At 43.4% G+C, this 26,875-nt stretch overlaps 1 pseudogene; it reads right to left on the bottom strand.

The window, feature by feature from the left end:
- LOC112068916 (probable leucine--tRNA ligase, mitochondrial) overlaps positions 1 to 13,626 on the bottom strand; it is a 35,172-nt pseudogene extending 21,546 nt beyond the window's left edge.
- Positions 13,627 to 26,875: the final 13,249 nt, after the last annotated feature.

Here is a 26,875-nt window from a genome sequence, read left to right as displayed (position 1 = left end):
CCTCCGCTTCTCACAACACTATTAAGAATTGATAACCTCCTTTCACCCTTCACTATTCCTTCTTCATCCTTCGCTTTCTCTTACTGAAGAGAAAGAAAACGGAGGAGAGGCAATAAAGGGGGGAGTGGAGAAGAGAAGAGAATGGAAGAGCAGTGGAGAGAGAGAGAGGTGAGCGAGACAGGGGAGGAGAGCAGTGTGCATCGACTAACGAGTCTGACGCTTCAGACAAAAATCGGTATCCTTGGTAACTGCCTGGGCCTAATTTGTAAAGCCGAGTGCTGGATGATATCAGTCTATGTGAGCGCATTCGTGCCGAGGTAAAATATACAGACATTGACTAGAGAAATGAGTACGTGTAGATCTAGAAATATAAAGAAATCCCTACGGTCATTAAAATAGATGTGCTTGCCGTGTTAATATACCGTTTTTCCGGTTTAAATGTGCCCATTATCTAATGTAGTGAGGAGGACCTTTAGCAGATCTGTTGTCGAGAAGAGATGAACTCCTGATGGACAGGACAGGCTGTCTGCCTCGGTTCATTTCTCAAAGTTACATCAGCACAAAGAGACTGTCAGAGGCAAACCATCATCTCTTTTTAACAGTCGATGCTCCATAACAACCCCAGGGCCAAAGTCAAGTCTCTAACTCCCCCACTATGACTGTACTGCCTACATTCAACCTATGGATAACCTATAGATAACCTATGGATAGAGGAGGAGCTAAGAGAGAAACCTGTCCACAGAGTGGAAGACTTAGATGTATATTAGGGAGTGACTTGTCCATCCAGGCCAGCAGGGCAGCCTGACAGACAGGAGTCCCAGGGGAGGGGGCTGATTTTGGGCATGCAACACACTGGCACGGCTATGCTAAAGTGTATGTGTGTCCACCCACACACAAATCCCAAAAGCTCTGGTTCCATCTGTGAATAGACGAGCTGCAGGCTGAAAGCAGAGCAGAGCCACAGGCAGTATAACCACTAAACATCACACCACAACTCGGCTACAGGGAAGGGATTTTACTAAACATCACACCACAACTCGGCTACAGGGAAGGGATTTTACTAAACATGCACACCCAGAACTCGGCTAACAGGGAGAGGGATTTTACATTACTAACATCATCACACCCAAACTCGGCTACAGGGAAGGGATTTTACTAAATCCACACACAACTCGGCTACAGGGAAGGATTTTACTAAACATCACACCACACACACTCGGCTACAGGGAAGGGATTTAATAACATCACACCACAACTCGCTACAGGGAAGGGATTTTACTAAACATCACACCAAAAACTAGCTACAGGGAAGGGATTTTACTAAACATCACAACCACAACTCGGCTACAGGGAAGGGATTTTACTAAACATCACACCACAACTCGGCTACAGGGAAGGGATTTTACTAAACATCACACACCAACTAGCTACAGGGAAGGGATTTTACTAAACACACACACCACAACTCGGACTACAGGAAGGGATTTTACTAAACATCACACCACAATCGGCTACAGGGAAGGGATTTACTAAACATCAACCACACAACTCGGCTACAGGGAAGGGTTTTACTAAACATCACACCACAACTCGGCTACAGGGGGGATTTTGTCTCTACAAGTGTAATCCCTTGATAAAAATGAACTAGTTGAAGACAACTTGTTCTCTCTCTGGTGTGTGTGTGTGTGTGTGTGTGTGGACACAGTAAATGGATTATCTTTCTCTCTGACAGATGCTGACAGACAGATATCCCCTTGGACAGCAGCGTGTAGCTGTCTATCCATGACAGTCCATACGACAACTGAAATAATAGTGGTTAAGAAGACAGCATTACAGCCTTACTGCTGGTAGCCCAGATGCAGCCTACCTGCTAAGAAAAATAAAGTCCATATGAAGACAGAAATGTAGCCAACACTGTGACCCTCTGAGTGGATGAGGGCATTTGCTTAGTAAACAACCAGCAGGGCAAAGCTATGAGCAGCAAATACACAACAAACACACCTGCAGATATATTCAGTCACAGTCACAGCTGCATGACATACAGCAGGTTGTTAATGGATTAGTAAACCCTGAGGGCTTATTGACTCAAGTGTGATGGATGAAACATCAGGGTTGTGTTCATTAGGGCACGCAACGGAAAACAAAAATGTGTTATTGCACCAGTCCCTCCCTGCTTCAATATGAACACGACCCAGGCGATAGTGCTRATAATTACTCTACTCCTCCGTCTCCTCTTTGCTTCTCCTGAACCTTAGTCTCTCTCCAACCCCTAGCCATCTCTCTCTGAGTGGGAGGGAACAAAACCCTGCTGCTTACAAAACAATGACAGGCCCGTTGTGCCACACTCACACAACACTGACAGCACTTTGTCAGGCTCCATTAAATCAGCCCCAGAGGATTCATCCAAAATGGCACCCTATTCCCTATATAGTGCACTACTTTGGACCAGAGCCCTATGGACCCTGGTAAAAAATAATTCCCTATAAAAGGGAATCTGGTGCCATTTGGGACGTAGCCTGAGAGAGGAGGGCCTATAACACAACACACACCAAAGAGGCGCTGTCCGTCTGGCTAAGGAGGGGGAGTGGGTTAGTATTGTGACAAAGAGAAGAATGGCTGGAGTAATGGTTTAGAACAGTATACAGAGGGAGGGAGGGTAAGAGAGGAGGGAGAGAGAGAGGGGGATGAAGAGAGAGAAGAAAAGAGAGAAAGAGAGAGATGAGTGAGGGTCACAGTGAATTCTTTAGTAACCATTTCAAGCTGTGGATGACTGGCTGCAGTAGGGGACACAGTGACAGATCCGAATGGTGTCTCTGTGGAGTCATTTGTCACCAGGGGTTTGTAGGACACCAACGGTCAGATCATCATCTCTCTTAAAACACCAACACACATCTTTCACACTTTTCTATGAGGAGCAGAGTCATCAACACATTAGAATGGATAGTGGGAGCTGGCTTCCCTCCCTGTCTTACCCCTGCAGAAACACTTAAAGGCAGATGTCTTAGGGGCTCACCAACTGAAAGAGTCATTGTTTTGACATGAAACCTTTTAATGCCGTAATCATGTCTGATAATGTGCCATGTGTAGGTAGTCCCACTGAAAAGTGGTCTTGTGGCTAAGAGCACTTAGATAAGCACAGTGTAGCGTAGGGCCAGGGAGAATGGGGGCACTCTCAAAGCTACAATATGCAAATCCTTTTTCAGAAAAATGGCAGCCCCACCAGTTGATGCTGGGGAAATGTCCTTTGAAATGACAATTGAACTCATTCCCAGCTCCCAGTTCGACCTTTTAAGAGTGGCGTTAGAAGGCAAAGGCAGAGCAGCATCTCTCTCAGTTTAAACAGCCTCCACACACACACCTCCTGCAGAACAGATGCCAACTGTGATTCAGACTAGACAGAACATCAAGGCCGTAATGACGATGGATCAGGGCTTCCATTACAGGGAACATGTAAAGAGAGCGAGAACGGACGGTGACCTTGTGGACTGCACACAAAGTGCTTCACAGTGGTATGCTTCTACGTGACTAACCTGGAGTCGTGACAGTACAGTTTGTGTGAATGCATAGAGAGCGAGAGAGAGAGAAAGAGCTATAGAGACAGACATGCATTGAGGGGTGGAAAGGAGAAATGATAAAAGTTAACAGTATGGGCAGCTACGCTTTTCACAGTTGAATCTCCAGCTACTATCAGGGCCAGTCGCTTTGGATAAAAGCGTCTCCTAAATGGTATATATTATTATTACCTGGTGGCCCCTCATCCTCTGGAAGTGTCCGATGGTGTCACTGATGGTGTAGACCCGTACATGGCCCATGTGGAGACGGCCGGAGGGGTACGGGAACATAGACAGGACATAAAACTTCTTCCTACGGGAACTCTGGGGGAGACAACAAACACATGCTCAGGGAAACAGACTTCACGAGGCTCGTGAGAGCCTCACCATCAATAATTATACAAACTGTTTGACAGGAACTAGCCCTACAAATCTGTGTCTGGCAACATGTGATTGGCGTATAGCTTCATGTACAGTTGAAGTCAGAAGTTTACATACACCTTAGCCAAATACATTTAAACTCAGTTTTTCACAATTCCTGACATTCAATCCAAGTACAAATTCCCTGTTTTAGGTCAGTTAGGATCCCCACTTTATTTTAAGATTGTGAAATGTCTGAAAAATAGTAGAGAGAATTATTTATTTCAGCTTTTAGTTCTTTTATCACATTCCCAGTGGGTCAGAAGTTTACATACACTCGGTAAGTATTTGGTAGCATTGCCTTTAAATTGTTTAACTTGGGTCAAAGGTTTTGGGTAGCCTTCCACAAGCTTCCCACAATAAGTTGGGTGAATTTTGGGCATTTTCTGACACAGTGATGTAACTGAGTCAGGGTTTGTAGGCCTTCTGTGCTCGCAAAAAGTTTTTCAGTTCAACAATTTTCTATGGGATTGAGTCAGCGTCTTTCTGATGGCCACTCCAATACCTTGAATTTGTTGTCTTAAAGCATTTTGACACACTTTGAAGTATGCTTAGGGTCATTGTCTCTTTGTGGAAGACCATTTGGCGCAAAGCTTATACTTGCTGATTGTCTTGAGTGTTGCTTTAATTATCCACTAATTTTCCTGCGTTGATGCCATATATTTTGTGAAGTGCCAGTCCTCCCTGCAGCAAGTACGCCAACAATGTGTGACCCCGTGCTTCACGGTTGGGTATGTGTGTTTCTTGCGTTGCAAGCTCCCTTTTTCCTCAATCATAAATGGTATTATGGCAAGTTTATTTTGTTTCATAGACCAGAGGACATTTCTCCAAAGTACGTCTTTGTCGCAGTGCAGTTTGCAAACCGTAGTCTGGCTTTTTTATGGTGGTTTTTGGAGCAGTGGTACTTCTTGCTGAGGGCTTTCAGGTTATGTTTATGGACTCATTTTACTGTGGATATTTACGTATTCTGTTGTTCTCCAGCATCTTCAAAGGTCCTTTGCTGTTGTTCTGGATTGACTCGCACAAAGTATGTTCATCTCTAGGAGGCAGAACGCGCCTCCTTCCTGAGCGGTATGATGACTGCGTGATCCCATGGTGTTTATACGTGTGTACATTGTTTTACAGATGAACGTGGTACTTCAGGCATTTGGAAATTGCTTGGTTGATTTTTCTTAATTTTCATATGATGTAAGCAAAGAGGCACTGAGTTTGAAGGTAGGCCTTGAAATAATCACAGGTACACCTCCAATTGACTCAATTATGTAAATTAGGCTACCAGAAGCTTCGAAAGCCATGACATAATTTTCTGGAATTTTCCAAGCTGTTGAAGGCACGTCAACTTAGTGTATGTAAATTTTGACCACTACAATTGATAGTGAATTATAAGGTGAAATAATTGTCTGTAAACAATTGTTGAAAAATTACTTGTGTCATGCACAAGTAGATGTCCTAAAACTTGCCAATCTATAGTTTTGTTAAGAATTTGTGGTTGAAACGAGGTTAATGACTCCAACTAAGTGTATGTAACTTCCGACTTCAACTGTACGTTCATGCCAGTATTAAAAAATGTTTGAACAAAACAGAAATCTGATTTTATGACTTTGTGGTTAGGCCTAAGAGTTATACAGCCTAGGTCAGTGCAAAACTACACTCCTAGTCCTGGATTCTTCTGTCTGTATTAGGTTGCACATTTTGGGGAATATTCAGATGTGGAAACTTTTATGGAATTAACGGGAATATATTGGAATTAATGGAAATATATACAATTAATATTATACATTTAAATGTAGATGTTTTTTGCATTGGATATTTTACATATCATATGGGAGCAGAAACACACACCTTTACTTATCATAAGTAGACAGAATTGCAAATGATTAAATATTCCAATAGAAAAAAATTACTATTTAGTTTTGAATTTAATTTAATGAAATGAGTTGACTCTTCATATGGGATGATTTCACTGAAAAACAAAAGAAAGGGAATATTGAATGATCCAATGATGCATCGCATCTCGAAAAAGTTTTCAACATACATCTGTAAAATGATAGTCTAGAAACTAAAGCTTTGGTTGTCTTCCTCTCAGGCTTCCATGTCTTCTCCCTGGACCTCAATGTCCACCTCTTGGAATAGGCTATGGAAGACTCATCTTCACTGTCACTTTCCAACCTTGTTGAGGATGGCTCGTTGTCAGGCTCAAAAAGCTTCAAATTTGCCCAGATGGCCAACAATTTTRCAACCCTTGTATTGGTCAGCCTGTTGCGTGCTCTGGTGTGTGTGTTCRCAAACAAGGACCAGTTGCYCTCTGAGGCGGCTGATGTTGGTGGGATTTYGAGGATGATGGAGGCAGCAGGGGAAAGAGCKTCAGATCCACAAAGTCCCTATGACCAGGTGGCTGATGAGATATGTTGGCACGACTGCCATATTGCATCTCCATCCCAAAGCCCTTGCTTGGAAGTGTACTTCGCCAGACTGCCAAGAACCATGCCCTCATCCAGGCCAAGGTGGCGAGACACTGTAGTGATGACACCATAGGCCTTCTTAATCTCTGCACCAGACAAAATGCTCTTGCCAGCATACTTGGGGTCCAACATGTACGCTGCAAATTTTGGGGAATATTCAGATGTGGAAACTATGGGCTTCAGGCAGAAGTCTTCACGCTTTTTGATGTATTTCAGAAATGCAGTTTCCTCTGCTTGGAGCAACAGTGAAGTGGGCAGGGCAGTAGGGACTTCTTCTCTTACTGGCATTGTCTCCCTCAATCCATGCAATGGCTACTGCTATAGGTTTCAGGAGTTTCAGGCTGCTTAAAATACATCCCAAAATCCAACTCCCAAAATACATCATCCAGGAGGATCCTCTTGATGGGGCTGTCCATATCGGTAGACTGTGATATGGCTATTTCTTGGAGCGACTCCATCCCCTCCAGGAGACTGTCAAACACTTTTTATTTTTCATTTAACTAGGCAAGTCAGTTAAGAGCAATTTCTTATTTACAACGACGGCCTAGGAACAGTGGGTTAACTGCCTTGTCCAGGGGCAGAAAGACAGATTTTTACCTTGTCAGCTCGGGGATTCGATCTAGCAACCTTTCGGTTACTGGCCCAACGCTCTAACCACTAGGCTACCTAACACTCCAAACACGATGACAACACTACCCCAATGGGTGTTGCTGGGCAGCTTCAATGTGGTGCTCTTATTCTTCTCACTTTGCTTGGTGAGGTAGATTGCTGCTATAACTTGATAACCCTTCAAATTCCTAACCATTTCATTGTCTCTCTTGTAGAGTGTATCCATTGTTTTCAGTGCCATGATGTCTTTGAGGAGCAGATTCAATGCATGAGCAGCAAAGCCAATAGGTGTGATGTGAGGGTAGGACTCCTCCACTTTAGACCAAGCAGCCTTCATGTTCACAGCATTGTCTGTCACCAGTGCAAATGCCTTCTGTGGTCCAAGGTCCTTGATGACTGCCTTCAGCTCATCTGCAATGTAGAGACCGGTGTGTCTGTTGTCCCTTGTGGCTGTGCTCTTGTAGAATACTGGTTGAAAGGTGGAGATGATGTAGTTAATTATTCCTTACCCACGAACAGTCGACCACCCATCAGAGATGATTGCAATACAGTCTGCTTTCTCTATGATTTGCTAGACCTTCACTTGAACTCTGTTGAACTCTGCATGCAGAAAATGAGTATATAAAGCATGTCTGGTTGGAGGGGTGTATGCTGGGTGAAGACCTTTCAGAAATCTCTTCCAATACACATTGCCTGTGAGCATCAGCGGTGAACCAGTTGCATACACCGCTTGAGCAAGAAATTCATCAGCATTTCTCTGACTACGTTCCTCCATTGAGTCAAAAAAATATCTAATTCCAGGAGGACCATGAGCTGTTGCTATCGATAAGGTGTAAAATTCATCATTTTCACCTCGAATAGAAGTAGAGGGACTTTTGTCAGAGATTGCTTGTTGTGAGTACTGAGGGAACTTTATGCACTTGGCCAGATGATTCTGCATCTTTGTTGCATTCTTCACATAGGATTTGGCACATTATTTGCAAATGTACACAGCTTTTCCTTCTACATTAGCTGCAGTGAAATGTCTCCACAAATCAGATGGTGCCCGTGGCAGTCTCGTGTAACGATTAGGAAAAAAATTGTAAAAAAAAACAAATACAATTCCATGTACAGATAAATAGTTAAGCAGTTAGATTGGTGGTGCTCTGTACTGGTGGTGCCCCGATCCCGCAGCTGAATCAACTTTAGGAGACAGTCGTGGCGCTTGCTGGACTTTCTTGGTCGCCCTGAAGCCTTCTTCACAACAATTGAACCGCTCTCCTTGAAGTTCTTGATGATCCGATAAATGGTTGATTTAGGTGCAATCTTACTGGCAGCAATATCCTTGCCTGTGAAGCCCTTTTGTGCAAAGCAATTATGACGGCACGTGTTTCCTTGCAGGTAACCATGACTGACAGAGGAAGAACAATTATTCCAAGCACCACACTCCTTTTGAAGCTTCCAGTCTGTTATTCGAACTCAATCAGCATGACAGAGTGATCTCCAGCCTTGTCCTCGTCAACACTCACTCCTGTGTTAACGAGAGAATCACTGACATGATGTTAGCTGGTCCTTTTGTGGCAGGGCTGAAATGCAGTGGAAATGTTTTTTGGGGGATTCAGTTCATTTGCATGGCAAAGAGGGACTTTGCAATTAATTGCAATTCATCTGATCACTCTTCATAACATTCTGGAGTATATGCAAATTGCCATCATACAAACTGAGGCAGCAGACTTTGTGAAAATTAATATTGGTGTCATTCTCAAAACCTTTGGCCACGTCTGTACATGTGATAGAATAGTGCACTGTGCATGTAGAGGGTTGCAATTCCATTGAATTGGGGATAGTTTAACCAAAATATGCCACAAGACCTAGAATTGCCTTATGTGTATCCCACAAAAAAAGGTTCACTGTTATAAGCTAACTTTTTTTGATGAATTTAAGCAAAATTCCCCAAATTCCCGGGCTTAACTTCCCATGGAAAATTACTGGAAATTTCCCAGAAAGTTTCCGACCCTTTGTAACCCTAGTCTGTATGTCTGAGTGCAGCTGCAGCAGGTTTCCAGAGTGTGTGAGGCAGCAGTTCTTTAATGATTCCCAGTGTCTTTGAGAAAGGCCAGCCAGGCCAGATAGATGGCAGAGTGAGATGGCAGAGTGAGGGGCTATCTGGACTACACACAGCCTGCGTCCTGAATGGCACCCTATTTCCTACGGTCCATGGTCAAAGCTACTGCGTTTTTCGTCATGAATCTTGTTCTGGAGGCAGCTCTGCATAGTGGTAACTAGCTGGCACAGCCACACAAAGTAATAAAATCTGATTTTAAACTTAATCTTTACCCTAACATCACCCACACGGCTAATCCTAATGCCTAACCCTAAATTAGGATAGTAAGTTTTAAGTTCCTCGGCGTACACATCACGGACCAACTGAATTGGTCCACCCACACAGACAGCGTGGTGAAGGCGGCGCAGCAGCGCCTCTTCAACCTCAGGAGGCTGAAGAAATTCGGCTTGTCACCTAAAACCCTCACAAACTTCTACAGATGCACAATCGAGAGCATCCTGTTGGGCTGCCTGGTACGGCAACTGCTCCGCCCACAAACGTAAGGCTCTCCAGAGGGTTGTGAGGTCTGCACAACGCATCACCGGGAGCAAACTACCTGCCCTCCAGGACACCTACACCACCCGATGTCACAAGAAGGCCATAAAGATCATCAAGGACAACAACCACCCGAGCCACTGCCTGTTCACCCCGCTATCATCCAGAAGGCGAGGTCAGTACAGGTGCATCAAAGCAGGGACCGAGAGGACTGAAAAACAGCTTCTATCTCAAGGCCATCAGACTGTTAAACAGCCACCACTAACATTGAGTGGCTGCTGCCAACATACTGACTCAACTCCAGCCACTTTAATAATGGAAAAAATGATGTAAAAAATGTATCACTAGCCACTTTAAACAATGCCACTTAATACAATGTTTACATAACCTACATTATCTCATCTTCATATGTATATACTGTACTCTATACCATCTACTGCATCTTGCCTATGCCGTTCTGTACCATCACTCATTCATATATCTTTATGTACATATTCTTTATCCCTTTACACTTGTGTGTATAAGGTAGTTGTTGTGAAATTGTTAAGTTAGATTACTCTTGGTTATTACTGCATTGTCGGAACTAGAAGCACAAGCGTTCGCTACACTCGCATAACATCTGCTAACCATGTGTATGTGACAAAAAAAATTTGAGTTGAAAAGCACATTTTGGTTTTCAAACATTTTACAAAATAGCCAATTTTGACTTTGCAGCTGGCCCATCTAAGGGCAATCGTTCAGTTCTGCCTCCATGACAAGACTCATGACAATAAACATCCTGCGCAATAAAATAGGAAATAGGTTGCCATTTGGGACTTCACTCTGTATGAATCACCCAAGGCCAAGAGGCCTGAATAACTCAATGAGCTCAGACTGACTAAACAACCCTTTACATAGGCAAAAACAACAGCTCAAATTATCTTGAAGGAGCTCATTGATGGTCTGAATACTTTTGTGTGAAGGGCTGAATCATGACGCATTGTGGGGTGGTAACAATGTCGTAACACAAGGTTGGATGTCAGGGTCAGCTACAGTACTACTTCCTTGGAGGACTGTTGATGGTTGTGACACAGTAACTAAAAACAGAGACGGACAAACAGGAGACTGTGAATAGGTTACTTCATTACTAAGCATATTACACCTATGAGTCAAGAATATTAGACAGTAAGTGAATGATTTAATGAATGTTTTAGAGTCTATGCAATCCAGAAGGCCTCCCAAAGGGAACACTAAACAGGGTTCAACCAGACAGACACACACATATAAACATAGAATAGGCCCAGGTACTAAATGTCCCATGATGACTATGGTTATTCTGAAGGATCCTTATGACCAGAGTATGGTTTAATATTAGGCTAGACTATAATTGGAACTAAAGCCAAGGGGTTGTTTTAAAATATTCATCTTGACAATTCTTCCCAGAAGCCTCTACTAAGGGCCAACATAAAGGCAAATAGAGAACTTAAGAATTGCTGCCAACTCACCTCCTCCAGGGTATCCCTCTGCCACTGCTCCATGATACGGGGGTGCCACCACTGCTCCACCCTGCGTCTGGTGTCCGCTTTATAGTCCCTGTCCCAGACCCCTGTCTCGCTAAACAGGGTCCGAACCCCGGCTCTGGGGCAGGGGGAGAGGAGGTGGGGCAGGGGGGCCATGAGGGCACGGTCAGCCCTGGACCTGGGTCTGCCCAATCCCAACCTGAACAGGCCACTGTCACGCGGGCAGAGAGACACTCTGTACGCTGCCATCGGCATGCCTCTGTTACCTAGGCAACACAAGGACACAGTTCTATTAGTCAGTGCTCTGCTCACAAGAAAAGACAGCAGAGCACACAGAAGCTGCAGCCAAAGCCTCAGTCAGCTCGTACCCATTCTTAAGGAAAATAGGCTGCTAGGAACAGGATGAAAATAACAGTCTGGAGTTTGATTCTGGTTAACAATAGTTGGTGAGTAATACCTGTTCATTAACACAGTAATAGATGTTCAATAACACCTGAAGGCATCAGATCACATAAGGCAAAAACTTTGCTGAAAAAAGGCACACACATTCACACAGTCGCCAAGGTAACCCAAGAAGATATTATTAGGGTAAATCCATTTGAATTCAATCCCTTTTTGACAGCACTCCTTTTGATTTCAACTAAATCTTCCATACATATTCGCCCATTGTAGAAGTGCTCAGAAAGTGACCTTTTGTACACGAATGTGCTCAAAGTTTACCCATTTTTCATACCCCATACCCCAATGCCAAGAGTGTGCAAAGCTGTCATCAAGTCAAAGGGTGGCTACTTTGAAGAATCGCAAATATAAAATATACTTTGATTTGTTTAATACCAGTTTGGTTTCTACATAATTCCATATGTGTTATTTCATAGTTTTGATGTCTTCACTATTATTCTACAATGTAGAAAATGTAGAAACCCTGGAATGAGTAATTGTGTCCAAACTTTTGACTGGTACTGTATATATCTAAAAATAAACGTATATCCCATGGTGAGAGAAGGACCATATGAAAATCTGGATACTGCCCATCCACTTCTTCCATGCCGGGCAAACAAGTATAGAACGTTATTTAAATCAAAAGGGATGCTGTCAAAAAGTGATTGAATTCAAATTTAGCCTATATTATTATAATAACAACCCTGGGAACAGAGTACACACACATAGACTCTCAAGTGACACCGATGCTGCTGACATGACACATCATGAAAATATTTACCAATAAGTGTTCCATCCCACACAGCATATAAGTCAAGGCCCTTGGTAACACAAGTGGGTCAGACGTGTCAACCTACAATTGCCCCTTGCAACTGCCTCTAGTAATAGGGTATTTTCCTGGTCACTAAATCATCATTGCAAGACAGCCATAGAAGACAGCGAGTGGTTGTCACTTTATACAGTATGCTAGACTATATCCCTGAGCTGGTGGACTGTGCCTATGGACTGACCCCCTGGGAACTTTTCTAAAGAGCCTATAGCCTAGTGGTAGTTAGCTCATCCATATTTATACAGGTGACGACACACTGATACACTCAATGAATCTGTAAGCCTACTGATATGGATTACTTGAAGGAGTTGTTTCACATAAGCTATCTATGTTTGAGAATTCAACAAAATGTTTAGTCCCTCCAAATATGACAAACAAATGACAAAAAAAATCACTGCATGCACAAACAGTATATGTCAGTATCTTTCATGCACGACCAAGTCAATAATATGGAAACATTTGAAATTATGATTGTCTGCAGACTGTAGAGTAAGTGTTGCTCGCTCACCAGTCAGCAGCATTCATTCTCCTCAAACACCCACTCAAACCATAGATAGAGACATCTTCTCTGCTGTAGCCTAGCTACTCTATAGTCTCTATGGGACATCAGTGCAATGCCACAAACACACTATCCTCCAGCTAGAGCAGAGAGAGATATATAGAGAGAAAGAGACATAAACAAGGTTGTGTCTGTGCATATGAGAGTGTGTAGGAGAGAGAGATAGGGAATGAGATGTTTCTATGCTTACATTGACCCTTGTGAATGCCATATCTTTACCATGGATAGCCTTGCATAAACCTTGAGAGATTCAGGCGATGCAAATCACGTTGTTCCAAGTTCACATTGGGTAAACACATTAGCATTTGTGTAAGATAATAGTTTTATGTGCTTGTTAGTTATTCAAGAAATGAATCACGAATACCGTTAATAAGAAACATAGCTAGCTAGCTAGCTAGCTAAGTTAGATCGCGACTCGAGCTTTCCATTCTTGACATGACACTGACAGCCACATTAGCTAGCTAGTGACATTTGTAAGCTAGATGCATTGTTGAACGTCTGTTAAAAAAAATAAGCTTTGATCACAGGGTTTGAAGTTACTCACTGTGTTCAATTTCCAAATCCTTGCGTTAAGCGATATGGATTTTATCATGATKCATTATCTATATCAGATTCAAAATGTTCTTGTGCACGTAAAGTCGTTGTATTCCCCCTGTTGTCATAGCTCACACCTCCTCCATGTGCACCGCCATGTTTGTTTATAAAAGCTTTATTGACAGCTTCCTCTTAGAATTGTAACAGGGTGGATTCCAAAGTAATTTATTGATAAACACTAATGTTTTTCGTTTTTTTTTGTTAATTACTATGAATTTTAAATTAAGAGGTTAAATATACATTTGAGATATCATTTTCTACATGTAGGGGTTAATGCGTTCTTCAGCTGTCCTCATAAGATAAATCCCTTTGAAGAACCCTTTTTGGTTCCAGGTAGAACTCTTTTGGTATTAGGTAGAACTCTTTTGGGTTCCATGTAAAACCCTTTCCACAGAGGGTTCTACATGGGACCTAAAACAGTTCTACCTCGATTCAAAAAGGGTTATCCTATTGGGACAGCCAAAGAACCCTTTCGGAACCCTTTTTTTCTGAGTGTAGCATGTTACATGTCATCTGTGTGGCACACTTTTGCGGGACCCTCGACTTTATTTTATACACAACAGTCATCCAAAACGGGTCTGGTCTGTTCCACAACTCAACTGTTTGGGCAGCCAGGTGAGTTTGGCTATCTCTCTCTGCAGCTGTGCTCATATATTGATTTTGTGTGTGACTGTGTGTGACTGTGTGTGTGTGTGTGTTGTTGTGACTGTGTGGTGTGTGTGTGTGTGTGTGTGTGTGTTGGTGTGTGTTGTGTGTGTGTGTTGTGTGTGTGTGTGTGTGTGTGTGGTGTGTGTGTGTGTGTGTGTGTGTGTGTGTTGTGTGTGTGTGTGTGTGTGTGTGTGTGCTGTGTGTGTGTGCGTGCTGTGTGTGGTCTGTGCCTACCAGACAAGACATCTTGTTCATTATCCCAAATGAAAACAAATCAGTTAACTGAAACCAATCAAAACATGACAGAGATGAATGTATATGCAATAGCTTGGGCATTTTGGATACTAGAAATAGAAAAGTCTATTTGAAGCTTTGGATGAAGTTAGATGGGATAGGAGTGAGACTATTTTCTCAGGTCAGCATGCCTAGTTGCACAGTCTGCTTACTTCTCGTTTGTTCATTGTTGTCGATGTGATGTGAATATATTTCAAACACCTCAACTTTTCTGTTTCACTGTCATAACAGACACCATACCCACTGATACAATTCAGTATAGGCATTCTCAGTGTCGCTTGATGCAATTTTTCCCATAGTTGTGATCTCAAAGGAAAAACTTGCAGTTGCATTCTAAAATTACATGGTTCTGCCCACATTGTCAACCTGTTTGTTCACATGATGATATCCTCAGGCACCAAGTGAAAGAAATACATAGTCACCTTGACAAGTACCAGTTAGCAATGACCAGATATACTGTGTAGTCAACCCCACTTCTATCTTCTAATTCAGTCCTGTATTACATTCAGTGAGTTTGCTATTACATCAGTGAGTCTGTATTACATTCAGTGAGTCTGTTTACATTCAGTGAGTCTGTATTACATTCAGTGAGTCTGTATTACATAGGTTATGGAGTGTTTGGTGTCAATAAAGGGAAATTGTTGACTTTAGGCTACACATAAGTTATTGCTCTCATTTCAAATTAAATAACTTGGATCTAACAGCTAAAGTATTGAGCTATACATGTTAAAAGTTCAAACTTTACCCTACAGCGTTGCTTTATTTTTATTCATTGCAATGGCTGGCAGTCACGAGACGGTTCTGCTGGTTACCTTTAGCAACCCTTTTATCTCCACGCCAGATGTTTTCAGTTAAAGGATTTAGATTTGTGGAACGGGGAGTTAGGCGCAACCAACGCACACGCACACACACACACACACACACACACACACACACACACACACACACAACACACACAACCACACACCACACACACACACACACACACACACACCAAAGGCTCTCCTTAAACTTGTTACACGCGAGAGTTATAAAATCACTACCTACTACAGAAAAACTGAAAGGCCTTCTGTTATATCTTGCAGTAGCACGTGCCTCTTTGATGTCGAATTCCATGTAATATGATGACTTACGAAGTACAGACTAGTGTTTCCATGCACTCCATCTCCATTACAGAAGAGATAGATTCAACGTGGAGGAAGATGCCTCGTCTAATCAGAGGCATTTCTCAATGAGAGATCCCCTGAGCATGCCCTTTGATCTGACTACTCGCAGACAGAGGGAAGGGAACAACAGAAAGGGAAAATAGAACTGAAAAATGGAGACGGGTGGGTGGTGAGAGTGTGGTGTGGTGGGGTGAGGGATAGTGAGAGGCAGAGAAACAGCACAGAACAGAAAGTCTCTGTACTATCCATAGTCAGTGTTACTAAACTAACCTGGGGTGCCGTGGCTGTCTCCTGTCAATTGTATATCACATGACATATGTCAAGCGGACCACGTCCCTGCCCGGGCACAACTCACAGGATGTGGTTATGAGGAGAAAGCATGAAAGAGGAAAATGGGTTTTTGACACTATTTAGACAGTTCCATCTACTGCCCTATTAAAGAAATACGCTTCCTTCAGCTGATCACTGATGAATGAATCGATGAACGAACAGGACACATAAGTACAGTACTTATGTACTTGATACATTCATGAAGGTTCAAAATTCTCCTTCGATTCAAGGTGGATTGAGTACTATTCTATCATCTGATCTTAAAAACAAAGAAACGAGGCCAATAGGAGGATTGTTATGAAACTATAACAGGATTGCCTATGAGTTGTATAGATAGACAATGGATTGTATTTAGAATATTGAGAATAGCATGGGTTTGTCTGAGTGTCACTAATCCTGATGTCAATTTCCATTGATGTGCTTTGATGTTGTGGTTCAATACAGACCCTTACCTAAAGACACAAGGTGAAACAGCCTGGGAGTTCACATCACAGTGTGAGGGAGTTCTCTGTGTGTGCAAGGGATTTATCTTCCTGGACTCTGTACTGTTAAAATAGAAAGACTCAAAACACTATCATTGTGTAGTAAAACCATAGATAGTGCACTTAAACTGAGATCTGGGGTTTGGAGGGTGTTTGAATGTAAACGCAATATAAGTGTTCTGATACAATTGATTTCAAAACAGAATGGAAGCACCCTGAAACACCCAAAGTGGTTCTTCAATCTGAGTAATTGTGTTTAAGAGGGTTTTGTTGTGTTTTTAAGAGTGTTGTGAAAACCCTTTTTTGTGTTTCAGTGCATGTAAAAGGCAGCATTAAAACCGAAAAATAATGTTTTGTTAGACTGTGTCTCTCATTCAATCAAATAGTTTTACATGTTTAATTTGTTTATAGCATAAATATTGACTGATAATTTTCAGTCAATATTTTGTTAACATTTTAAAGAAGACTGTGAAATGAAAATTGTTCCTATATGGTAGACTTTGGGACTTGTTATAGGCAATAGTTGCCAGGCCCATTGTGAGATTATAAATAATGTTACAATCAAAATGTTTAGGACTGTCACGCTCGTCTGATGAAGAAGGAGTGGACCAAAGCGCAGCGTGGTACGTGTTCATGATAATTATTTAAAACTGAACACTAGAACAAAAATAACAAAGCGAGAAACGAACAATTCTGTAAGGTAACTAAAACTATACAGAAAACAACTACCCACAAACACAGGTGGGKAAAAGGCTACCTAAGTATGATTCTCAATCAGAGACAACGATAGACAGCTGCCTCTGATTGAGAACCACACCTGGCCAAACACAAAGAAATAGAAAACATAGAAATAAAGAAACTAGAATGCCCACCCTAGTCACACCCTGGCTTAACCAAAATAGAGAATGAAAGCCTCTCTATGGCCAGGGCGTGACAGTACCCCCCCAAAGGTGCCTGACTCTAAAGGGAAGGGTCCGGGTGGGCTTCCTTTACGGCGGCGGCTCTGGTGCGGGACGTATACCCCCCTCCGCCTCTGGCTCCCCCCCACTTTGGTGGCGCCTCTGGTGCGGGGACCCTCGTAGTGTGCCCCGGACTGGGCACCCTCGTAGCGGGCCCCGGACTGGGCACCCCGGACTGGAGACCGTCGCTGGAGGCTCCGGACTGGGGACCGTCGCTGGAGGCCTGGTCCTTGGAGGAGGCACTGGATGGACCGGGCTGTGGGGGAGCACTGGAGATCTGGTGCGTATCCCTGGCACCACTCCTCCTGGCTGAATGCCCACTTTAGCCCGGCACCTCCAGAGTGCAGGCACAGGTCGAACCGGGCTTTGGGGGAGCACTGGAGATCTGGTGCTTAACACGTGCACCTCTCCTTTTTGCTGCATGCCCACTTTAGCCCGGCACGTGCGCGAAGCTGGAAGCGGCCGCACTGGGTTCTCCTGGAGAACAGGGGAGCGTAGAGCTGGCGCAGGATAACCCGGGCCGAGGAGGCGCACTGGAGACCAGCTGCGCTGAGCCGGCACCACCCTACCTGGCTGGATACCCCTCTTTACGCGGCAGGTACGGAGAGCATGTACTGCACGCACCGGGCTGTGACTTTGTACTGAAGGCACGGTGCGTAAAACCGGAAAACATGGCACTGGAACCGTGACCAACTCCGCTCGCCCCGCTCGCCAACCCGTGTGCCCCCCAAAAAATGTTTGTGGGGCTGCCTCTCGTGCCTGCTTCGAAGACTTGCCTGCTCATACCGTCGCCTCTCAGCTTTAGCTGCTTCCAGTTCCTCTTTCGGACAGCGATATTCCCCAGCCTGCCTCCAAGGTCCTTTCCCGTCCAGGATTTCCTCCCAAGTCCAAGAATCCTGAACACGCTCCACCTTACCACGCTGCTTGGTCCGCTTGTGGTGGGTAGTTCTGTCACGCTCGTCTGATGAAGAAGGAGTGGACCAAAGCGCCGCGTGGTACGTGTTCATGATATTTATTTAAAACTGAACACTAGAACAAAAATAACAAAGCGAGAAACGAACAGTTCTGTAAGGTAACTAAAACTATACAGAAAACAACTACCCACAAACACAGGTGGGAAAAAGGCTACCTAAGTATGATTCTCAATCAGAGACAACGNAACTACCCACAAACACAGGTGGGAAAAAGGCTACCTAAGTATGATTCTCAATCAGAGACAACGATAGACAGCTGCCTCTGATTGAGAACCACACCCGGCCAAACACAAAGAAATAGAAAACATAGAAATAAAGAAACTAGAATGCGTGACAAGGACTATGTAAGTTATAGCAGAGGTAACACTGATATTCATGTGAGAAGGTAGATGTGGTAGAAGGTAGATGTGAAACACTGCCTTAGTTAATTTTAACAGTGTGGGAGGTTATATGAGATCAAAGCAGGAGAACTGTGGGTTCTTTCAATGGCTGCAATGAACCAGGAATGTCATTTTATTGTGGTTGTTGGAAGGTTGTTTTTGGTTTGGAGGGGACACACAGAATAAGTGGCTCAGTGGTTGGGATAAGACTCTTTCACCCTTCATTTATTTTTCTCTCATCCTCTCCATCTTAGTTTCACAATTATTACATGTGTCACGCCCTGACCTTTGAGAGCCTTTTTATGTCTCTATTTGGTTTGGTCAGGGTGTGATTTGGGGTGGGCATTCTATGATCTTTATTTCTATGATTTGTGATTCTATGTTTTGGCCGGTATGGTTCTCAATCAGGGACAGCTGTCTATCGTTGTCTCTGATAGGGGAATCATACTTAAGCAGCCTGTTTTGCCACTTTAGGTGGTGGGATGTTGTTTTTGTTAGCTCTGTGTAGCCTTCAAGACGTTACGTTTGTTGTTTTGTTTGGTGTTCGGTTTTTTAATAAAGAAGCACGCTGCACCTTGGTCTTCTTCCGACGAGCGTTACAACATGATTCCACTTCTTTAATTTGCAATTTAAGTAATAGATCTCAAACCAATATAGTAAAATAACACAGCTATCTATTCATCAACAATTACTCTGGGATGAGCTAATGAGTGACAGATTTGATCAGCTCCCTCTTTGCCTTTGAATGTCAGTTCAAACACTTTCTCTGATGCCTGTTTTCAAACTAAAGTCATCTCTTCTGCAAGCAGAAGTCCACCTCCACCTTCACCCACACCCCTCCTCCCTCCCACCGCTCAGGCTCAACCATGACAAACAACCCATGTTAATCACACCCTCTCGCCATGTTTCGGAGGGTGGTTACAGTTCACACAGACACACACACACACACACACACCACACACACACACACACACCACACACACACACACACACACACACACACACACACACACACACACACACACACACACACACACACACACACACACACACACACACACACACACACACACACAACAAAGACAAAACAATCACACAGCATCAGAGAGAAAATGTTCATCCTCTGTGTGACTGTAGAGGAGAGGATGCTGTGGGTGGAAGGTGGTGGGGGGGACTGGTCGGTTCCCACCTATCAAAAGGTGACCTTTTGGGGGACGGCCATGTGATTCACATCCACGTCAGCCATGCTGAGAAGTGGCGGCATCGGCGCAGGCAAGAAGCAATCTCACACCATCTTGGCTCCCAGAGTCCAATGAGGAAGGGCCTGATCAGTCTCTGCCTGTGACCATTGTTCAGAGGGTCTGATAAGTGTGGTGTTATTTCCAAGGCCTATTTCACGTCGACAGCCCCTCAGCAGGCGCCCGGCCGGCCGTGCACTGTGTCCTTCATTGATCTTTTCCCAGAGAAGACAAATATAGAAAAAGAGGAACACGGTGGTAGGGTGAAGACGGACGGTTCTGAAAGGCAGAAGGAGTAGAATTGTTAGTTAGAGACCATAGAAACGTCGGGGACATCGACATCCAAGCTCATTACCATGTCAACTGTAACATTTCCCTTGGTGTTCAAGCAAGTGTGTTAACTATGACCCTGGTGTTCTTATTTGTCAGATGGAACAGCAAGATCAGTTCTATTTTGAGAACGATTACTTCTCAGAAGCATTGTTATACAGTTTCTTACTTTTCACGAACAGTGGTATGCATTCTGACAAACCATCATAGTACTGTAGTAAGAAACTGCATAACAATAAACTCAAGATACAAACTTAACAAAAAAGTAGTTTGGTATTAGTGCCTATACGTCACGTGCCAATACATGAGTTTCTAATCAAATCCATAATTTGCCCCAAACAATATTGCCCCATACTAACCCATCCAGCCCACAACAACCACTGAATCTCCTGAGAGGGCCTTATTAAGAAACACAGAGACATTATAGTTGGTATCGTTCCTCTGATCTTTCCCATGCCATTATAACAGGTTGACATGGGAGTTCAGATTCACATCGTCTTGTTTTAATTAAGTGTCTTGATGTTGTGTGTCTAATAAACTGTGCTGCTTTGCCTCATCAAGGCTGATAGTTCTGTTTCCTGGGAGAGAGATGAGCACTTCCACATACAGTACATAACACAACGCTTCCTTCCTTCCTTCGCCCGCCATCCCGCACGGCTCCTAACAGGACTCCTCGGTAGTTAATGCTACTAATTAGTGCTCCTCTCTCCTGTGGATCCCTCTGCAGTCTCACAGACACGGGGGGTAGGGGGAGGGAAGATTGTGTGTACCCTGATCTCTGCAGATCGAAACATTTTGTTACTCACCACAATCACAATATATGTTGGGTGCATTTGAGTCCGCCTGTCCAACACTCAATCTATATTGTAATCCATTTGATTTGATTTGTTTATTTGTATCCCCATTAGCTTTCACAGGGGCAGCAGTAATTCTTCCTGGGGTCCACAAAAAACACAAAACATGATAAATAAGAAAACACTGCTACACTAATAGACAAGGACAGTCACACAAATGTAAAATACATCGATATACAAACAATACAACAACAACAAAAATAATGTATGTGTTAGAGTGTCTGTGTGTGTGTGTTGGTGTGTCAGTCCCCTCATTTATAGTGGTGTTGTCTCTGTTGTTGTTTTTTAAGGCATATACAAATGTAATCATATCAAACTTCTCATTCACTGTATGAGTAGACACAAAACCACTCCAGCCACATTGTCTCACGTCAGATGGCGTCACTTCTCCGCGACGCTCGTCCCTCAATCCGTGCAGGTGGAATCGACGTGCTATCTGATGTAAGACAATGCACCAGACATGCAAGTAGCTATAGAAACTAACATAAACCCTAACCTGAACACACATCCTACCCAGAGGCACTTTTCAAGTTTCTCCTAAAGATAGAATCAAATGGACATTAATAATATAATTCCTCTCTAAATCTCTCCACTTCTAAATTGTCCCTCATCTCAACCAATAAGTAAAGGTCAGCTGGTTACCATGGTGATGGGTCAGGGGACTTGCCTTGCCATTGTTGGAATGAAAAGGAACAGCAGAAGTAAGAAGAATCAAGGGACTCAGTCACAAGGCTCAGATCCACAAAAGGAGTGAGAGCACGGAGGATGTGAAGACAAATTTATCCAATAGCCAATATCTAATGTAACAGGTTGTCTATGTGAGCCTATAGTACAGAGAAATAGTGCCTGTCTGCTCCTGCACAGTGAGAGTGGATGGAGGAGAGACCAGAAGCCACGAACAGGTCTCTTTTTAGATACATTTTGAGAAAATTAATCTTTTATACATTCTCCTTTGGCACAAGAGAGACTTATCTCTGTCCCATTAGCATTTTTGGCGCTGAAGCAATTTACATTTTTATAGCATAATTAATGAACAAGAAAGTAATTTACATTTTCGCTCCATTCGCCGGGCACAGTCTGGAGCATACAGTGAGGGAAAAAAGTATTTGATCCCCTGCTGATTTTGTACGTTTGCCCACTGACAAAGAAATGATCAGTCTATAATTTTAATGGTAGGTTTATTTGAACAGTGAGAGACAGAATATCAACAAAAAAATCCAGAAAAACGCATGTCAAAAATGTTATGAATTGATTTGCATTTTAATGAGGGAAATAAGTATTTGACCCCTCTGCAAAACATGACTTAGTACTTGGTGGCAAAACCCTTGTTGGCAATCACAGAGGTCAGACGTTTCTTGTAGTTGGCCACCAGGTTTGCACACATCTCAGGAGGGATTTTGTCCCACTCCTCTTTGCAGATCTTCTTCAAGTCATTAAGGTTTCGAGGCTGACGTTTGGCAACTCGAACCTTCAGCTCCCTCCACAGATTTTCTATGGAATTAAGGTCTGGAGACTGGCTAGGCCACTCCAGGACCTTAATGTGCTTCTTCTTGAGCCACTCCTTTGTTGCCTTGGCCGTGTGTTTTGGGTCATTGTCATGCTGGAATACCCATCCACGACCCATTTTCAATACCCTGGCTGAGGGAAGGAGGTTTTCACCCAAGATTTGACGGTACATGGCCCCGTCCATCGTCCCTTTGATGCGGTGAAGTTGTCCTGTCCCTTTAGCAGAAAAACACCCCCAAAGCATAATGTTTCCACCTCCATGTTTGACGGTGGGGATGGTTTCTTGGGGTCATAGGCAGCATTCCTCCTCCTCCAAACACGGCAAGTTGGGTTGATGCCAAAGAACTACATTTTGGTCTCATCTGACCACAACACGTTCACCCAGTTGTCCTCTGAATCATTCAGATGTTCATTGGCAAACTTCAGACGGGCATGTATATGTGCTTTCTTGAGCAGGGGGACCTTGCGGGCGCTGCAGGATTTCAGTCCTTCACGGCATAGTGTGTTACCAATTGTTTTCTTGATGACTATGGTCCCAGCTGCCTTGAGATCATTGACAAGATCCTCCTGTGTAGTTCTGGGCTGATTCCTCACCGTTCTCATGATCATTGCAAGTCCACGAGGTGAGATCTTGCATGGAGCCCCAGGCTGAGGGAGATTGACAGTTATTTTGTGTTTCTTCCATTTGCGAATAATCACAGAAACTGTTGTCACCTTCTCACCAAGCTGCTTGGCGATGGTCTTGTAGCCCATTCCAGCCTTGTGTAGGTCTACAATCTTGTCCCTGACATCCTTGGAGAGCTCTTTGGTCTTGGCCATGGTGGAGGTTTGGAATCTGATTGATTGATTGCTTCTGTGGACAGGTATCTTTTATACAGGTAAGAAACTGAGATTAGGAGCACTCCCTTTAAGAGTGTGCTCCTAATCTCCGTTCGTTACCTGTATGAAAGACACCTGGGAGCCAGAAATCTTTTTGATTGAGAAGGGGTCAAATACTTATTTCCCTCATTAAAATGCAAATCAATTWATAACATTTTTGACATGCATTTTTCTGGATATTTTTGTTGTTATTCTGTCTCTCACTGTTCAAATAAACCTACCATTAAAATTATAGACTGATAATTTCTTTGTCAGTGGGCAAACGTACAAAATCAGCAGGGGATCAAATACTTTTTTCCCTCACTGTATTTGATACTTGGAGGGGGCCAGTATTTGGGAATGTGTGGGCGAGTTGGTGTGTCAGTGTCTCTGTAATTGTGTGTTTCGATCAGTGTGTCAAGCAGTGTGTGTGTGTGTGTGTGTGTAGTGGAGGAGGAGTGTGTGTGTGTGGGAGTTTTCAAGGAAAAGATGGAACAGAATAGGACCTAATAAACAACAGGGGAGGAATAAAGGAGGATAGGTGTTTTCAGGTGCAAATTGAGGCCAGAGGCGACCTGTCTTTTATTTCAGCTGGTGCTCACATCAAAAGGCTGGAGGCAGTCCTTCACAGCAAATTAAACCATTCAAGCAGTTCAAAGGGAAATATAATTCATACAAGTGTCATACATATTCCCGACAAAAATAAAAAGAGAAACTGTGTCATTATTGTTTTGCTTTGTTCTCTCTCCAAGTTGATGACCCTTGTGACAGTTAACCCTGTAAAGCCTGGCTCTTATCTTTTGAAAAGGGCTCTCACGTTGATAGTGGTTTTCTGGCTTAAACATTAAAGGGAAGTTAGAATAAGGAATATCCCATATGACATTAGTGTATATCAGTAAAAGACAGTGATCCGGCTCCAAGTATTTTACTGGTTTGTGACTCACTGACATCGTCCCCTGGTTAGAGGGGAATAAAGCAGCCTAAGAGTTAACACACAGGAACTTTATTTAAACACACTGAGGAAGATTAATATGGGGATGCACATAAAGTGGGAAAGATAGTGAAATGGTACACTCTTAGAAAAAAGGGTTCTAAAAGGGTTCTTCGGCTGTCCCCATAGGAGAACCCTTTTGGTTCCAGGTAGAATCCTTATTGGTTCCAGGAAGAACCTTTTGGGGTTCCATGTAGAACCCTCTGTAGAAAGGGTTCTACATGGAACCCAAAATGGTTCTACCTGAAACCAAAAAGGGTTCTTCAAAGGGTTTTCCTATGGGGACAGCCGAAGAGTGTAATGGTTCTGTAATGGACAGAAACAGGGGTAATTAATACACACATACCGAATGAATACACCAGGGCACAAATGCATAGATATAGAATATAGCAGTAGTAAATGTGAAAGGACTGTATAGATTGCATATGCCATCTGCAGAGTATCACACAGCACAGTAAACTCAGAGGAGTGACATACAACAGACAATCATAGCAACTAACTATGAAGAACAATACACAAATGTCACACAACTCACTTTGGACACCCACACCATCCCACCAGTCCAGAGATATGAGTGAGTCCAGTTGTTGATGGGCAGAGACAGATGTTGCTCTCTGCCACTGCTTGAGGGAGACTGACAGTATAGTGTAACCTGCAGAGTCAAGACGATGGGCAGATGTCCGGACCTCTAGTAACCTCCCTAGCGATCTATCAGGGCACAGGTCACACAGGTCATACAGGTCAGAGATAGTTTGAGGGGCAGGTTTTTGTTACCCCCTAGAGTCTAGACTCTCAGGCTCCGGTCATGGGGGATGGGGAGTGGAGTGTGGAGCTTAGAGTTGTGAGTTGCTGATAACAGTCACCGGCAGGGAATTCGTAACAATCATCTTTAGTTTATTTGACCCTGCAATGAATGTGATTTATGCATACCTGTGGTCTAAATTATGAAGTGTTTTGTGGGGTAAATTCTCTGTTTTGAAACTGTCAACTGCAACAAGACAAGCAGCCAGGATGTGTTATTTTCTCTTCAGCCAGGCTTCAAGCCAGACATGTGATATAGACGTCCATGGGACGTCTTCCATTGAACTCTGTGACACTGCTATGTGTGTGAGCGTAATCTAATCAGATCTATACAAAACCTGAAGGCACAGAACAGAACAATAGCCTACATGGTGGCAGAGGAGAGGTTTCGGACAACCTTGATTAAAGAGCCCTGCCAACACTGCAGCCAGCTCTGTCCCCGTACTGTGGCTGTAAATCTAATCAGGTTTCCCCACTCACAAAATGGAGGTGTTCCTAACACATTGAGGTTCTGTCAACGATGGGTGTAGCTGGTGCATAGAAGTCAGGCGCAGGAGAGCAGAGATGAGTGAACACGAAGTACATTACTGAGGCAAGTAGTAAGACCAGAAGGCAACAGCGTCACCAATGCCAAATGCCCAAAACAAGTAGGACAGCACACAGTACCACAAACAAAGTATAAAGTACCGGCTGCCACAAAACACAGGTAATACATAAAACCTGGCGCTAACCAGCCGGCAGCGTGCCAACCTCGACAATAAACAATACCCCACACAGACATGGAGGGAACAGAGGGCTAAATACACATAGTAATTATGAGGAGATGTAAACCAGGTGTGCAGGAAAACAAGACAAAACAAATGGAAAATAAAAGGTGGAGCGGCAATGGCTAGAAGACCGGTGACGTCGACCGCCGCCTGAACAAGGAGAGGGACCGACTTTAGCAGAAGTCGTGACAGGTTCATTGTATTTTCCAACATCAAATACAGTCAAAAAGTAATCCAATGTGTCACAGAACAGCTGAGTTACTCTCACAAGGTGCCCTACCTATGCTTATAGAGAGTGACAGAGGTTTACTGATGTGCCTGGCTACCCTTGAGTGCACCATAGCTACTCCATAACGGCTGTCTGTCACAAACTGTATATAGCCTCGTTATTGTTATGTCATTTTGTTGTGTTACTTTTAGATTACTTTTTTTTTTAACTTTAGTTTATTTAGTAAATATTTATTGAACTGCAGTTGGTCATTCGGCGCATGTTGCAAATACAATTTGATTTGATTTGATCCCAAAAAATGGCATTACTGAGTCTGCTGGTGGTAACACATCTAAACATGCACTCTAAGCAGTCTGACTGGGGCTGAAATATAATTAATTAAGACTAAATCCATTATCATAAAGAGAGAGAATCTAACTTGATTACTTCCCCTTAAGGCAATTCATCTCCGGCACCTGCTTTGATTTGCTCCTGGCATCCTAAGGTGGATTTCATTGCCATCTTATGCTTGTGTAATTACCATCAACCG

Source organism: Salvelinus sp. IW2-2015, unplaced genomic scaffold (genome assembly GCF_002910315.2).
Source record: "Salvelinus sp. IW2-2015 unplaced genomic scaffold, ASM291031v2 Un_scaffold789, whole genome shotgun sequence".
NCBI classification, from domain to species: domain Eukaryota; kingdom Metazoa; phylum Chordata; class Actinopteri; order Salmoniformes; family Salmonidae; genus Salvelinus; species Salvelinus sp. IW2-2015.
Note: the sequence above shows the minus strand (reverse complement) of the source record. Positions and strands in the feature narration are given on the sequence as shown.